Genomic DNA, 6,587 nt, shown 5'->3' with positions numbered 1-6,587 from the left:
GGTAAAAAAGGAGTGGGCGTGGCTAGGGCGGGGACCGCAAGAATAACACCACTTATACCTGAAAACTTAAAATTAAACATTTCCTTTAAGCCGGGCGATGGTGGCGCACGCTTTTAATCCCAGCACTCGGGAGGCAGAGGCAGGTGGATCTTTGAGTTCGAGACCAGCCTCATCTACAGAGCTAGTTCCAGGACAGGCTCCAAAGCCACAGAGAAACCCTGTCTCGAAAAACCAAAAAAAAAAAAAAAATTCTTTTAATCAAGAAAATGTATCTTTTTATTATAAAAATATATCTTTTAAGTGTAAAGATGTCCGGTTAATGCATCTGCTAGCATATGTAACAGCCTTGTCTTGATATTTTCTTTTGGCACTATTCGTGTAATACACGCTCAGTGACTACAACATCAGCTGTTTTCCTTTTAATCTGTTTCACAGTTGTATTTCTTCTTAGAATTATTTTTTTCTTCCCCACATTATCAATATAGAACCACCAGTATTCTGTTTTAAAGCAGCCCAAAGATATAGCCCAGGAGCACACTGGACAAGGATGGCTCCCCTGGGACAACACACAGTCATAGCTTTCCTGGCTCTTGCCCCATTAGGGATCATTAGTAGGCACTTTGGATCTTATGTTCTTAACCTTGCTATAAAATTTGAGTCTTCTAGGAGAATACAGAAGTTTCAGAGTAAACTCATTGTGAGATGGGGATTTCAGAAAATTCCTACTACATGGGGTCCAAATCTCTGCAGTCACTGACTAGAACAGGGAATTTTGTGGTTCCTCTTAGAGATTGTGCCCTTCACACCAGGAAATGCTTATTGAAAGATATTAAAAGATCTTTGTCCTCTAGCTCTCCCCCAAAGATTTCTGGGACCACTGCTGTGGGGTGGTCTTTCTGGACTCTGTGAATATTGGTTGATAAATAAACTACTCCAGCCTATGGCAAGCCAGAATAGAACCGGGCAGAAAATTCAAGCCAAGATATAAGAGGAAAAGGGCAGGGTCTGGGAGAGGCTGCTAGCCACTGAGGAAACAAGACATGAAAAAAAAATAAGGTAACAAGCCTCGAACCAAGTGACAAGCATAGATAATATGGGTTAATTTAAATGTAAGAGCTAGCTAGTAATTAGCCTGAGTCATTAGTCAAGCATTCGTAACAATATAAGCCTTTGAACGGTTATTTGGAAGCGACTGTGGAACAGGGTGGGACGGAGAAACCTTTGATTACAGACCACAGTTCTCAGGAAGGAGTCCAGGTGGGAGAGTTGGCTACAGTGGGAGATCTAGAAGACCTTACCAAAAACAAACAAAAGGATGCATAGATAGAATATGAGAAACACCTGTTGGCAAAAACAAAGATAGCTAGCACGGCTCACCCACCACCAAGCCTGACTAGAATTGGCTGAAGTTACTGGGACAGGGGTAGAGTTGTTCCAGAATGCTCAAAAGTGAGGTGTAACTCATTATGAGCAACATGTAACAGGGTGCAGGAAATCCCATACTATACAAATGAACCACAAAGTAGGTGCTATGCAAATGAACCCCCTAAAACCCACCCTAGTGATACAAGTGCCCCAGTCCAATCCTTTGTGAGCCAACACTAAGTTTCTAAACTTTCCTTCTGCCCCAGCACATTTCTTCCTTGGAGGCACATTCTTAAGACATTCATTTATATTATTACTACCTGTGCGTCTCTGTCTAATTTCTTGTTTTGGGATGTAAGAACCTGGACCCTCTCTAGATGTACCCACCACACCCCAATACCCACCCTCGTCACTGGCCCACCAATTCAAGAAACAAGCAGTAATGCGAAGTAGGAAATGTAATCACCGTGGCCGCAGTAGAAAGAGGAACAGACATGAGGATCTCCCAAGTCCTCTTTGGGAATACTGACATGAGCTTTAGGTTAAAACAGAGAACCGGTGCAGGAGAAATGGAAGTATGTATAATGAAACAAACCCAGCCAAGGAGCAGCCTCATCCTCGTAGATCACTGTCCTCCTCTGGAAAAAAAAAAAAAGGCCTCTCCTGGGAGACTTTGTTGCTCCTAGAATCCAAGGTAACCTCAGGTCAGGACAACGAATTTTCTCTGAGATTTCAGCCTTGAAGGTGGATGATAGGTTCATCAGTACACCAAACAAGGCAGAGATGCCAAGGTCTCATCCTGGGGTTTGTGGCTTTGTGGGTCCAAGTGAGGAATCTGTGCTACTCAGTAAAAGTCTCCAAGAGCCTGTTATGGCCTCAGCTGTACAGAGACATCTGGGGCGGGGCCAGGGAGGCTGTACCTCTGCAGCCTGTTCCAGCCCTGGGAGTATGGAAGCCCAAGTTTGCCAATACAAATACTGTTCACCTGAAGGGCAGCTCCCCAGGGGCCTCAGATGGTAGCAGTGACCATGATTACCACCTAAGCACTGATTTCCTGGTTAGTTTTCAATAGTTCTGTGAGCAGACACTGGCCAGCCTCAGCTGTTCTTCTTGTTCCCACAGCGTGCCTGGGCCATTGGGGGCTGATCCATTTGTGAGTGATCAAGAGGCTTCTGCCCCACCCCCACTCCACCCCCAGTCCAGCAGCTCATATCCAGGGAGAGGAGAGAAGCTTCCTGCCCTGCATCTGTCCCCTTAGGTGAGAACCGAGAAAAGTTTAGGACTTGACCTTATTACTTGGACTCCCTGTTGTGGCCACCCCAGAATAAGATCCTCCTAGAGTGCTCAGGCCAAAACCAGTGCTGGGGACATGGTTCAGTCACCACCTGACTCAGGTGTGAAATGTGCCCCCCTCCGCAGGCAACTGCTGTGGGCCAGAGGGGGCCAGATGGCATGTCGCACTATCTTCCCAGCTGAGCATGACTCCAGGCTTCTAGGCAGGCCTGAGAGATAGAGACAGAAAAGGTATTTGCTTTCCAGGGTTCCTTAAAGCAACCAACCCAAGGACCAGGCTGGATGAACCCCAGCCGGGACGCCACCTCTGCAATAGAAGTCAAACACTACCTACATCGGTGCCTGTGGAACTGCAGGCCCCAAGTCAAACACTACTACATCGGTGCCTGTGGAACTGCAGGCCCCAGTCCCTCTGTCTTTGTGACATTGTCAGTCCAAATAGGGGACTAAAGTCACCCAAATAATCACCACATTACTGAAAAAAAAAAAATAATAAGGCCAGGGCAGCTGTGCCTCCAATCAGGGGAAAGCGTTACTTAGCAGTCTGCGGCTTGCTATGCGTACAGAACTGCCGGCCTTGAGACCTGGGACCTGGAAAAGGACAAACAACCAGCATGGCCCTTCGTGACAGTGGTGATTATGTCAGGAGAGCAGGGCAGAGGGGTAGACCCACATTAGTGTTTTAAAGAAATCCTATTGGTAGAGAAAACTTGAACCTATCCCGTCCAAGACCAACTCATAGCAGATCCTCAAAGAGCGCACTGGAGCCATTGAGCTTCTGACCTTTCTTCAAACTCTGGCCCACCTCTCCCCCCAGAAGTGCTTTCTTCCTTAATAAACTGTCTCTGCTTCTACTGCTATTCACACGTCCCTGTGCCATTTCTTTTCCCAGGAAACAAGAACCTGGAAATCCCAGTGAGCGTTGATCAGATTTCAGTATCTGCCAGTAGCGTGATGGCCCTGTTACCAATGCCAATGCTCATCAGCGAAGACCACTCAGGAGGTCTTAGCAGCAACAATGCCTGGTTTGCTACTTGCTGGCGGAGGTATCTGAACATGGTCGAAGGGTCCTGGCCAGCTGGAGAGATGAGCCCGAGGTGCCGCTGACCGATGAGCTGGCAAAGGCTCTATCACTGAGCCGCACTCTAGCTGGGTGAGGCGATTAAAGTCTGAGGAAACTGATTTCTGCTCTGGACTGAGCACCAGAGTAGGGCTGTTGGATGGCAGGTACTCTGGGGTCTTTGTTGAACAGGGGGAATGAAGGGAGGTTTGAGCCATAGATGAACAGCAGGGTACAGTTCTTCCTGTGGGTCAGAGTGGGTGCTGTCTGTGTGTTGTTAAGCTTTTGGATGGTCTCATAGGATGCTGAGGCAGCCTGGGAGGAGAAGTGAAGATTAGGACCACCTCAGGCAAATGGGGAGGGAGCATCTATCTGGCATGTCCGCTTCCCACAGTGAGATCTGTGCTCTTCTTGGGACCCTGACTGGGTGCTCACTTGTTATCCTCTTGGGTTAGTGTGAGATCACTGGCCTATAAGTCTGCAGACCAGTTGCTTTGGTTCTGGCAGCAGCTTGTCAGGCAGGGGGTCTCTATCAGCACTGGCCAACCTTTTCTGTAGAGGGCCAGATAGGAAAACATCTTGTCTCCTTTGTAACTAGTCGGCTTTGTGCTTGCGGACTGAGAACATTAGTCATAAATCAACAGATGCCTTTGAGATCCAACAGACAGCAACTTGCAAAGGAAGCCAGGAGGAGTCCCCGGACTGCAAGTCTGCAGGCTAGAGGCTGAGGCTACAGCCAGTTTATCCCCGTCGCTCTGGGTTGTACTGTACATTGAACACAGAGAAGTGAGGAAACAGGTGTGCATAGAGTTGGAGGGGGATCGAAAAGTTACCTCTCTTGATGGGGGAGGGGAGGCCACCAGAGCTTCAGGGCCTCCCTAGTGGGTCCTTCTTGTGTCCATGGTGCTCTTTATGCCTTTAAACCCCAATTCACCCATGTGGGAGCATCAGTGTATTAGATTTGAGGCTTCACCAGCACCTCCAGAACACGATGCACTGAAGCCATTCCCTCAACGTTAGAGATGAACGATCCTGAGGAGGTATTTAGCCCATGGGATAGAGACAGCTGGGAAGTCCGGGTTCCAAGTAAAATCAAACAAAGGACTGACACCAAGGCAGGCTGGTGGCTCCTCGGATGCCAGGAGCTCAGTGGAGATGGCAGCAAAAGCCAGGCTCAGGGGAAAAAACCAAACCCTTGTTCTGGCAGCTGGGATGTAAGGGCATGTTGTGTTGTGAAGCCCACCAGGATGAGGTGTGGTTTCAGAAGGAAGGGTTTTCTCAGACCGCATAGGGCAACAGAGAACTGTCGGTGGGCTTTGGAGGAACTGCGGAAGCATTTCTCTGTAGTGCTAGAATCTTCCACATTACACTCAAGCCTGTGGCCAAAGACTTGGAGGAAATGACTGGTCTGTCTTCCCAGGATAGAATATCCATGCTAAATTGATGGTAGCTCCGGTCAGGCAGTCTCAGTGACCAAATGGACAGTGTGAGGCATCGTCTCTACAGCAGGGAACTGGGAGAAGCATGCAGACCCCCTCACTCAGAGGCTACTATCCCTGAGTAATCATTCAGGGAGAAGGGAATGTTCTTCCCACTGATGCGAACTTAGTCTCCCTCTTGATGTCAAATTCTGACCGCAATGAGCTTATGCAAGACTTGTGTCCAGTCTTATGATAGCCTTACCCAACAACAGTGTGGAGAAGGTGGACAGCACTCAGGGCGGCATGGCCAGCCAGCAGGGTTTCTCTGTTCTTGTCCCTGGGAGGAAGCAGAATTCTAAACGGTCCGCTGTGGGCAGTTGTAACTGTCAGTGGGTGTGGCCAAGCATAGCTAAAGGTGAGAGTGGTGGAAGGGTTAGTGAGGTCATGGGTGGGGGTGAGAACTGGGCATCTAAAGCCAGGAATGGGCAGAGGTTTGGGAGGCAACGCACACAGAGCAAGCAAGGACAGTCAAAATCTTGGAAAATATTGGGTTCAGGGCTGGCTGAGAAGGGGTGATCCAACTTGGGAACATCCTGGTGGCCCTGTCCTAACCATAGGAATACCTTGAAGTGTGCTTAGTAACCCTGGCTCTGAGAGCTGTCACTCAAGTGGGAGATACCGGATGCCACTCAAGAACTCACCCAAGATGAAGTTTAGCATAAAAGACTGAGAAAGCAAAGCTCATGGCCGTACCTCCTGGAGTCACCAACATGCCAGTAACGGGGGACGTTCTCATGCACTGCTCCCCAAACCTTTACCACACACACCTGACCATGAACGTACTAGTCTTGTGTCAGGGGTGAGCCCATCGCTTGCTCCACAGAGCAGCCCCATGCAGTCATGTCTGCAGCATCCCTAACTGTTCCCAAGGGGAAGAGCAATCACAGCTCACTCAGGACTCCCCTCCGGACAAGCTACATTTGGAGTTGCTGTCTGCAGATCTAGAGCTCCACCTCACTTTAGAGTGCATGTGTGTAATCACCCCATGTTCCTCCATGACAGCCTTATGAAGTCAAGTTAGGGGAAAGACTTAGTTGGTTTATGAGAGTGGGGACTTCTGGGTCAGTGGACACTCTCCAAACCACTCACACCATGTAGAAATCAAATAGAACGCTAATAGAATCCATATTTATTTTTAAGATTCATTTATTTTTGCTTGGCGATCTTGTCTGCTTCCAGTTTCCATGAGGATCTATATATGTTTTTCTTTGGGGTCACCTTATTACTCAGGTTCTCTAGGATCGCAAACTATAGGCTCAATGTCTTTTGTTTATGGTTAGAATTCACTAATGAGTGAGTACATACCATATTCATATTTTTGGGTCTGGGTTATCTCACTCAGGATAGTGTTTTCTATTTCCAGGCAAAAGTTGGGGGGCATGGGAGTA

The sequence above is a fragment of the Chionomys nivalis genome, chromosome 2 (assembly GCF_950005125.1).
Source record: "Chionomys nivalis chromosome 2, mChiNiv1.1, whole genome shotgun sequence".
NCBI classification, from domain to species: domain Eukaryota; kingdom Metazoa; phylum Chordata; class Mammalia; order Rodentia; family Cricetidae; genus Chionomys; species Chionomys nivalis.
This window is presented reverse-complemented; position numbering follows the sequence as displayed.